The following is an 11139-nucleotide window of genomic DNA, read 5'->3' on the forward strand; positions in this document are numbered from 1 at the left end:
GACCGCCAGGTGGCGGTGCTGTAACCAGCACGGAATTCCCCTTGTCGCGACAGTGTCATCGAGTAAGAATTACAAAAATGCTCGTACGTGGTTCCGGCTGACGTCGCACCGTATATAAAAGGGAACGTCGCCAAAACACATGCTCTAGAACCTTTCTCGCGCAAACCAACACGAGGGTTCTGAGTGACAAGCATTACTGGAGGTCGTGGGTCAGATGAGCAAAGACGGCTGAGAAGAGGAAAGAAACCACGTCTGGGCCGGCCAAAAGGGGGCCACCAGCAACATCATGTGACCCTCCTGAAGGACCCTTTGAAGAGTCAGGTGAACGAGGGGGAGAGGAGGAAAAGCATACAGGAGACCTCTCGGCCAAGGGTGTGCAAACGCATCCTGGCCTAGTGGGCTGCTCCTCTCCCTCAGAGAAAACGAGAGGGGGCAGTGAGTAGACTCCTCGGAGGCAAACAGGTCGACTGCCTCTCTTTTTTTTTTTTTTTTTTTTTTTTTTTTTTTTTTCTTTCTGTATTTGGTATTTTGTATCTGATTGTTGTTATTTTTATATAGTCAGGAACCTAGTTGCTGCTAGTGGGCTCGAGCATACCACACTATACGACACTATACTCAATAACTCCTTAAGATCTATTTCTAGTGGGCACTAAGCATCAACACTTGGTGTTACTGCATGCTAATTAGTCAATTTTCTTGACGCCGTCCCCTGTGGTCGGGCGGGCGTGCCACCTACACCCGCCGGGTTGGGTGAGGCCCCGCTGGTCGCTCCTCTTACTCACTTCACTAGCTTGCACTATACACTTTGTAAATATACACATAGGGCAAAAAAAAAAAAAAAAAAAAAAAAAGGTCGACTGCCTCTCTGCCGAAGCGCCTCCAAACTTCGTCGACCACTTCCGGGTGGAGACGCCACTTTCCCTGAGGCGGACGATGGCGGACAAAGCGTCCGCCGACTGGTTGGCAATGCCTGGGAGAAACACCGCCCGCAGGCTGGCAAGGCTGTGAGCAGCCCACTTGAGAAGACGTTGTGCGGACCGAAGTAACTCGGCTGACCTCGTCCCTCCCTGATGATTGATGTGATACACAGTGGAGGTGTTGTCCGACCGCACCAGAACGTGTCTCTCCGCCACATCTGGCAAAAAGTGAATGAGGGCCAGATGCACCGCTTGCAGTTCCAGCACATTGATGTGAAGCGAGCTGTCCGCAGCAGACCACTGACCCTGCGCAGTTCTGTGTTGCCAAACTGCACCCCAGCCACTCAAACTGGCATCGGTGGTGACCACTTCGCGGCGTGTTGGTACCACTCCCAGCGGAACTCCCGCAGCCAGAACTGACCTGCGCCGCCACGGCGCTAGAGCAACGACAAACTGCCTGGCCATACGAAGACACGTTTGACGGTCCCGCAGGGGATTGAGGCGGAAACTGTTCAGCCACCGTTGTAATCGCCGCAGAGACAGCAGGCCCAGTGGCACCAGGGCCCTCAGGGATTTCAATTTTCCCAGAAGCCGCAGAAACTGGACGTACGGCAGCTTCACGTTGGCCCGGAAGAGAGAGACGAGGCGCAGCACATCGTCCACCCTCTGTGGTGAAGGCCGAGCTGTCATGGAGGTGGTGTCTAACAACATCCCTATGAACAAAGTCCTCTGGGACGGAACAAGAGAGGACTTCTCCCGGTTGCCTTGAGGCCGAGATCGACCAAGTGTTCCAGAAGCACGCTCGTATCTCGGAGTGCTTGAGCCCTGGACGGTGCGCATATCAGCCAGTCGTCCAGATACGGGAGCACTGTCATCCCCCGCGACTGCAGGGGTACAAGGGCTGCCTTCACCACCCGCGTGAACATCCTGGGAGAGAGTGATAGACCGAATGGGAGCACTCTGAACTGCCAGTTGCGACCCCTGTAGGCAAAGCGGAGGAACTTCCTGTGCTGATGGGCCACAGGGACGTGGAAATAAGCATCCTTCAGGTGAACCATTCTCCCCGGGCGACCGTCCTCAACACGGCCGACGTAGTGAGCATTCGGAAAGGTAGCACCTTGAGATAACGGTTGAGCCCCCTCAGATCCAGGATAGGGCGGAATCCGCCTGTCTTTTTTGGGATGAGGAAGTAGGGGGAGTAGAATCCCCCTGGATGAGCCAAGGGATCCACTGCCTCGATAGCGGACTTGGCTAGGAGGGCCTCTAGCTCCTGATCCAGAGCCAGTGCCCTCACCGGGTCGCTGATGACCGTTTCTCTGACCCGGTTGGAGAGAGGGGGCCGGCGTCGGAATTGAATCCTGTACCCATGAGTTAAGGTTGAAACCACCCATGGGTCCGAGGCGAGGGCAGCCCAGCAACTGAGCTGCCGACAGGAAAAGTAACCGACTGCCGGCCCCACGGGCTCAATCCCTAGCCCTCCCGGATTTCGGATTCCGGGAGGGATGGTGTACAGTGCGTGCAGGCCGGGAACGACTGGGTTGGCCTCGCTCAGAGGGATGGTCCCCACGGGCATCTGTCCCCTGTCTCCGCGAGGGCCGACGAGCCCCGGAACCCCCTGGATGACGAAAAGTCTGTCCAGCCCGCGGCAAAGGGGCGGCTGGCACAGCCGCCGTGCGCCAAGGGCTTGCAGGGACAAACGGCCTGGTAAGGCTAGCAACTTCTGCTTCGAGTCATTGGCATGCACCGTACACTCAAGTGCTCCTGTCGCGGCCGAGCTGAAAAGCTGGCCCGGAACCACCGGGAGGCGTCGCAGTTCCCTCCGGGAGGCCTCCCGCAAGGGAGACTGAGTCAGCCAGATCTGTCGGCGTGCCTGGGTGAGCAAAGACATACACCGGCCTTGTTCCCGAGCAAGGAGGGACAAATCTCTCAAAGCCATACTACAAAACGCTGAGACCTCCTCCACTTCGCCGGCCGCATTAGCGGCCGAAAGAGCCAGCAGGAGATGAGCCTGTGCATTGGCCAGGCGCGCCACAACTGCCGCTGTGTTATATGATCTGGTTACCAGTTCATCCGTCAGGCGCCACTGACTGTCAGGGCACCTGGCATCCTCTCTCAAGGCTTCCTCCGCAGAGACGATCAGTGAAGCAACAGAATACTCCACCTTAGGCATATGTCCCAGCCCGATAGGAGCAGGGAACCGCATATTAGTCAGCACACGTCCATCCGCAGGAAGCCGAGGGAAAACACTCAGGTTAAGCCAGCAGGCCTGAAGATCAGTCAAGAACAGACGAGATTCAGGGACCCAAAAGGCCTCTGAGTGGTCCATCGGAGAGAGGCCACATTCGGCAGGAGGCTGAGAAAACACCGACGTGTCCAACCCGAGACGTTTGAAGGCGCTGAGCATAACCTTCCGCGCCACGTCCACGCCAGCTGAAAACTGCTATGTGACTGAGGAGACGTCGGGGCTACGGACACAGTCTCCCACATCACCTTCGTCCTCAGCCTCTTGGAAACAGGCTCCAGAGGCCGCAATGGAGATTGCATCATCGTCGACCTCGTCCGCCGGGGGGAACAAGTGGGGGGCTGCCTCGGTAATGGCGTCTGACTTTTTTCAGAAAGGCGTAATGTGATGCAAATGTATCACTCTTTTGAACAAAAAATTGTTTTTAGAAGAAAATTTCCGTGACACCAGCCAGCTTGCTGGACTATTGTCCTCTCATCCAACACCGGACCAGAACTTGTGTCACAGAATGCTGTCAGGGGTAAGTCAGTGATGATCGCACACACTGGATGAAATAGAGATTCATGTCAAAAAATTATTATTATTTCTCTATTTAATTATTTCATGGTCACTGTGTTGCGGTGTTTCGTGAATTTATTTATCTGTCAAACTCGCCCATCAGTTAGTGGGCGAGGCTAAAGCCTGATTCACTCAAATCTTGTCTCATCGACTGCTTCGTCCTGGAGTGATTAGAAACATGGCAGTTACGGTGATGGATTTTTTGCTGATATAGAGTGATCGAGGCTTGTTGTTGTGGAAAACCAACATCAAAATAAAAGCGAATTTTCTCTATTTCGATAAAGTACAATTTTGCCTTGTAGGCGTTTCCATTGAAGAGCGATTTGCTTCTTAGGTGTAGTTTTCGTAATGTCCCGCCTCGACTCTCGCAGTTCATATAGGCGGTCGCATCATGCAACGTCACGAGAATAAATTAGGGATTTTAAATATATCTCAAATTCTATTAGAAAAAATATTATAGATAGATGCAGGGAGATTTAAGAAGTCTTTGTTTATGATGCCTGGAAACCGTAGTGGCGTGGGCAGCAAGTCAAACAGCGACATCTGCTGGCTTTTAGGTCCACACGAGTGTGGACATAGCTTTGGAATGTGATAGTGTTTACTGTTTGTATGTTGTTAATTTAATGTTTTAATTGTTTTCGTATGTTTGATTTGTATTTCATGTAGGCTACAGCAGTTTTCATTGCAGCGATTTTTTTTAAGTGCTTTCAAAATAAAGTTGAGCTGAATTTAAATTTGCTACTATTGTTAGTAACGTTTTACATACATAAATGCAAATTTTTTGTGTGTTTTTTTTTTTTGCAATGTTTTGATCGCTTTGGGGATGTTTGTTGTTGGACTTGCAGCAGTTCAATATAACATTTTAGAACGTGGCGGACTGGCCACCGTTGTGGCTTCTCGCTGAGCCAATGATCTCTATGTTAAAACCACTTTGTGCTTTATCTTGTTGTGCCTTGGGAAGCAATTATTTCGGACACAAACACGAGTTGCCCTGTACTTCCTACTTCCTTTTGTCCGTGACCGGGCGGAGTCACATTACTAGTAGGAAATGCGGAAAAAAAGTGTTTCCATTAAAATTTTGCGAAGAACTTCCATTTCAGCACGTCTCAAAAAGCACCTAATGAAAGCCTAAATGTAATGTCTAATGGAAACGCACCTATTTAGGTGAAAAGCGCCACCCAGCCTATCAATTGTGTTTACTGACTACTCACTCCGCATCAATTGACTATTCTGAAATGGATTTGCCTTGACTTGGTGAGCAGATTGATCAATCAGGTGTTAGGACCCGCCCACTAACTTTGAAGGGCTCGCTTGACAGATAAAATAAATCACGAAACACCGCAACACAGTGACCATGAATAATTAAATAAATGAATAAATAAATAAATAAATAAATAAATATATATGTATATATATATATATATATATATATATATATATATATATATATATATATATATATATATATAATCATAGTGAATTTAATTAATCAATGACACATTTAATTAATTAATTACACTTTTATTTAATTATTTAATGGTGTATTTATTTATTTAATGTTGGCACTTTTGGTCCTCCATATTTAAGATATCCACAAACTTATTTTTCATCTTACTGATCGCGCCACCATCTGGCAATTTTTTTTTCTTACGATTTTTCTTCAATGTTTAACTAGACCTACCTCATATTTGCTCAGAAAAGTGTTTCGGCCTTCATGATGTCACAACACGAAGTTTGTGAGTTTTCGCAAATTACTGTGGCCGTGGCTAAGCGGTCTTTGCCAAGAACACGACACCAATTTTGAGGGCCTAAACTGGCACAGAAACTCATGAAACTTGGCACACACATCTGGCTTGGCAAAATTAGCAATATTTTATCGTGGCTTGTGTTATTTTTACAAAAATGACTCAATAGCGCCCCCTAGAAATTTTTAACGAAGCAGCCCCGGTTGTATGTTCAAGCAAGATCTTTGAAAATTTTTAGGTGTATGAGGGAGCCCAAGACCTATAAAAAAGTGTCTTGAACCCATATGCTAAAATGAACAGGAAGTGAGCTACGAATTTTTCAATGTCCCATTTTTGTCATTTTTTGCACATTTACAAGGGGCATACTTTTGCCCACTTCTCCTACACGTTTCATCTAATTTGCTTCAAACTTGACCTAGACCATGTCAAGACCTGAGCCAATGACAGGGGAATAAAATCTTGACTTTTCAAAATACTATATGATGAGGGTGGGGCATCAAATTTTGTGTTCGCAATGAGAAAGGATATGCTTAATAACTCCCCCGGTACATGCGCCAAAAAATCCCAAACTTAACATGTATGTTTATAGTCAAGGCGTGAAGGTATCTCTATGACAACATTCAGTTAGAAATACAGCGCCACCTAGCCCTTGAGGCAAAAAACAAACAAACAAAAAAAACACATATGGTATTTGTACAAAAGTTGTAAACTCATTGTAAGTGTGATAACTAAGTTATTTATAAATATTACGTTTACTTTCCACCACTCAAAATGTTCACTGGCATCAGACCTATCTAAACACATGTACTTTTTATTTTGTTTTATTTATTTTTGATAGCCTCTATGGATAATAAAAGCAACATTGTGCAATGAGTACAACGAATGATGATGTGTATACTTTTACAAAAAATACCAATCAGAGCAACTCATTGTCTAAAAATAAAAAAGGACACTGATTTTTACAGATCATAACGTTCACCAAAACTCATTGAACTTTACACACTCATCACACACTTCTTTTCTGCTGTTTGACTTTAACTTTACCACATGGCGCCGAAAGCACTTTTCAATTTAAGCCTCACATTCACCCGAGCCACGCCGCCCCAGTAAGTCGGAAGTCCCGCCTCCTCCGTGCCATTCCCATTTCAAAAACGGCAAAGTTATGTTCGACAACAAATATTGGCTCCAACAATGTAATAATTCGATGATCTGAATAAACATCCACCAGCCCTCTGAGGTAAGCCGAAACTATATGGGCCTCTGACAAAACTTAATTCGACACCCCCGAGTTAGTGCAACAGCACAGTATCACACTTATTACCCTCCACCACCCCCACTCAACTGGTATGTCAGCCTGAGAGTGCCACATTTTCAGTCGTGAGTGTGTTTACATCATGGAGAGAAAAGCATTTCAGCAGCAGCAGTACTTTATTCTGGATCATAATCAGCCACACGCGCACGCACACAAGTTTCTCCATATAGTCAATTAAAAAAAAAACAAACAAAAAAACTTTAAAATCATTAGTTCACTTACTGGATATGAAGTTCACAACAAAAACACAAAAAAAAGGACATCATGGAAAATGTAATACTACTACTACTACTACTAATAATAATAAAATACATATATTTAAGGGACAGTGCATATGAATGAGCATTTACATGTCATCATGCCAGATTATAGCCATCGGATCATTTTCATCTCCATCTTCTTGTCAGGTTGATGTAACATTTTAAATACAAATTCAATTTCAAAATACAAGACCCATACAATACACAATACAAGTAAACAGACCATTTGTTCATTCAGTAGTAGATTTCTGCACCATCCTTTAATGTAAATTCAAAAATTAAATATCAAACCTCATTTGTCACTGCTATTCTCACCAGCACACTTGTGCCTCTTGGCGTTCACCTGATTTGAGAATCTTTGACCACAAACTGAGCAGGCAACCAGTTTCTCACCAGTGTGGGCTATTGTGTGTGTGTTTTTTTAAGGTTGCCTTCAGAGAGAATCTTTGCCCACAAACTGTGCAGGAAAAAGGCTTCTCACCAGTGTGGTTTCTTATGTGTGTTTTTAAGTTATGATTCAGAGAGAAACTCTGGCCACAAACTGAGCAGGCAAAAGGTTTCTCACCAGTGTGGGTTCTTATGTGTGTTTTTAAGTTACAATTCAGAGAGAAACTCTGGCCACAAACTGAGCAGGCAAAAGGTTTCTCACCAGTGTGGGTTCTTATGTGTGTTTTTAAGTTATGATTCAGAGAGAAACTCTGGCCACAAACTGAGCAGGCAAAAGGTTTCTCACCAGTGCGGGTTCTTGTGTGTTGTTTTAAGCTTCCCTTCTGAGAGAAACTTCAACCAAAAACTGAACAGGGAAAAGCTTTCTCACCTGTGTGACCAATCACATGTCTTTTCAATGTTTCCTTGCAGGCAAAAGTTTTTCCACACTGACAACATTTCCAACGTTTGCTGTCAGTGTGACATGTCACATCACAGTCAGACTGTTCATCGTTATCAGTGGAAGAAGAGTGTGACGAGTCGTCACCATCTGACATTGGCGCTAACGAGCTGTCTGCTTGCGATCCTCCACGGTGGTCTTCATCACCTTCTGTTGTCATTTGTCATCTTGAGATGCTGCTAAGAGGCCCCGCCCATTTGTTTTCTTCATAATGACCTTCACCTTCAGTCTTCAAATGGACACCAGTTACGGGCACCTCTGTGAAATCCTCCTCTTTAATGTATGGTGGCGAGTTCTCCTCTTTCTTTATGTTTGGAGGCTGCGGCTGCTCCTCTTCTTTAACTTGAAGAGGGTCCAATTCCTCCTCCTCCTCTTTTATACCAGAGAACTTGTGCTCCTGTCGCTCAGGACAGTACTTTTCACTGACATCTGTGGGACACAAGACACAAGGTTTGGTTTGGTAAAGCCAGTTTGTTATGACTTTGATGTTATGTATTTTATAGTTTAGATTTACAGATGGGCCACATGAGTGAAAGAAAAAAATGCAGGCAAATGTTACGGCTCGCCGATTCGTCTGTATTTTGCTTCAGAAATGATTCCTGCCATTTTTGCTGAAAACGCCTAAAAAAAGGTACACCCAAAGTTGTTTTCTTCATAATGACCTTCACATTCAGTCTTCAAAAATTCTGTAACCCCTGTAACACTGATTGTTGCAGGATTTGTATTTATTTATTTATTTTTTTAATCCAGCGCCCAACATTTACGGTCGCCATTACGACACTGTGTACACTGCTTAGACACTGCGTTACTGTAAGCATTTCATTTATTAAATTTATGGTTAAAAAAAAAAAAGAACATTGAATATTAGAGATAAAAACACCAATTTCAGTAAACTGGTTGATCATTGGTTGACTTGATTCTTCACACGTCCATTCATTAGTAAAAGTCAAGATATGACTAGGAGAAACCAAAGTCTAATGGGAATGTATAGAAATATGCTTGACGTATTCTAACAATTTGTTCGACCATTTTGCATTTGAAAGTGTGTACGAACTAGGGTTGGGCGATATATCGATATTTTTTAATTAATTCGAGTGCTTTGTTGTGGTGATTAAAAAAATAATGTTTTTTTTTTAACTCCTTCCGCCGCGGCTTTCATAGCTTTCGCTCTGCCACTCGTGTCCTCACTCCATACGAGAGGAACTCAACAACAGCAAACAAATTCCCGCTTAAAAAAAAAAAAGCAGCTTACTGTGTTATCGTGGAGGAGTCATTTCCACAAGGAAGCACGTATGACAAGAAAGGGGCATAATGAGAGCGATCACGACACGTTTCACCTCGCTCATGATAAGACTTGATTTCACCACTTGCTGAAAACGGGAGAACCCAGGTATGTGCTACTGATACCTAGCCACAAGTATATTGAAGTCGCCTGATGCCATTTGTATAGGCAGTGGTCATTTTGCCGTGACTGGTAACTCTCATGCTAGCGATATTTTGGCTGTGAACGGCTCCAATATTGGTCAATCGCCGGAGCGAGGAAATCTTTAGCCTGCTGTAAATTGGCTATTCTACCGTGACTGCATGTAGACATTTCGAAGCCTACGACGTTTCGGACGTTTCGGTCGCTGCATAGTCGCAACGTGTACGCTATCTCGTAGAGAGACCACGCCTCGCAAGCACTTAAGCTGCGTTCAGACTGGCAGCCCAAATCTGATTTTTAGCCCATCCGGATTGAAAGTGGATGGCTCTGTTTTGTAGGGGTGGGAATCTCTGACATGAGGCCGATTCGATATGTATCTCGATACACAAGTTGCGATTCGATTGAAAAACGATTATCTTTCAGAACAGAACGGTTCGATACGGTTCAATTAAGTTTGGGAACGATACAATTTTCGATTCGATACAATTAATTTCAATATTCAAAATTTATAGTGACATTTGTTGCTTGTAAACATTAATCTTAAAACACCACAAATTTTTACAGTATCTACAAATGTGTTAAAAAAGAACAACAACAATGTCTTCTATATTTTTATATATTGAATCAATTATTTAAATGGACCGGAACAAAGGGCTGGGCGATATGACTGAAAATGTATCAGTTTAAATATTTATTAGTTGTTATTGACAGTTCTAATTGTTTTTTGTTTGTTTTTTTAATTCGAAATAAGGATCAGGAAAACAAAAGGCTGATAATTCAATTTGAAATATAAATATTTAACCTTTAAAAAGACACTAACACAATTAAACAGAATATGTCCACATTGTGAAGTATTTCAGAAACATAAATTTAAGACATGAAATAAACCTACCGTCCAGCCAAAAGAAATATGAAGCCACCTTATGGAACAATAAATCTATCAAACGCATTTTAACAACTTAATATATCCAAAAATATTTCCAAAAGTGCCCTAACCTTTTTATCAACAATTTTTGTTTTTAACAATTTTTGTTTTTCTTTGCCATCACATTCATTTTTGGTTAATGTATGACATCTTTTTTGTTTTTTTAATCTGAGACACGATGATGACCACGGAATCACCACTGTTTGTTTTGTTTTTTGGGCTGTTGTTCATTTTGAGTTTGATGACGTAATCGCGGGCACGTCTCAGTTCTCCTATATGCTGCTCATGCTAGTTGTAGACATTGACAGGGAGCCACAAACTGAGAAATTAGATGCTTGCAGTGTGCTTTTAGCATAGCTGGTGTGTTGGCTGTGGGACATACCTGTGTCGTTTGAATCTATGCATTGGATCGTCACGGGAGTTATTCTTTTTGGCTCGCGCGCAGTACCAACGCCGGCCCGGGACATACAAGTGCACCGAGAGGACTCGATAGCGATGGGAAATACCGAGATGTACGGCACCGGCTTCTGCTAACTGACTCTCTGTTGCACGTTGCCACTCGTTGTGCGCGCGCGCGCCGTGTCGCGAGTACGGCGTTGACGGTAGGCCCCCCCCCCCCCAAGGTGCGTAACGTCTTTGCATTATGTTTACAACATCCGGGGAATGAAGCGTCTATGAGCGCTACTTTGCTAGCTCTCTGTAAACACGGAAGTAGCTTGAATAGTGCTGCTACTGAAATGTAAACAAAACAAGTAGAGCACGGTGCAGAACTCTTGCTATTGTTATGAAAACCATAAAGCCTCACTCGCAATTGATTCACAGCAACGCGATATCCGGTCCACAGCTTTACAAGCAATGTATCTAAGGATTC

At 44.3% G+C, this 11139-nt stretch overlaps 1 long non-coding RNA gene across 1 annotated transcript; it reads left to right on the forward strand.

Annotated features, from left to right (window-relative positions):
• The first annotated feature begins 509 nt into the window (after positions 1-509).
• Positions 510-8758, forward strand: LOC144026624 (uncharacterized). The gene is made up of 3 exons (XR_013285240.1): positions 510-3508; positions 3588-3679; positions 7893-8758. It is a non-coding gene; the product is annotated as an uncharacterized LOC144026624 (long non-coding RNA).
• Positions 8759-11139: the final 2381 nt, after the last annotated feature.

Source organism: Festucalex cinctus, chromosome 10, assembly GCF_051991245.1.
Source record: "Festucalex cinctus isolate MCC-2025b chromosome 10, RoL_Fcin_1.0, whole genome shotgun sequence".
Lineage (NCBI taxonomy): Eukaryota > Metazoa > Chordata > Actinopteri > Syngnathiformes > Syngnathidae > Festucalex > Festucalex cinctus.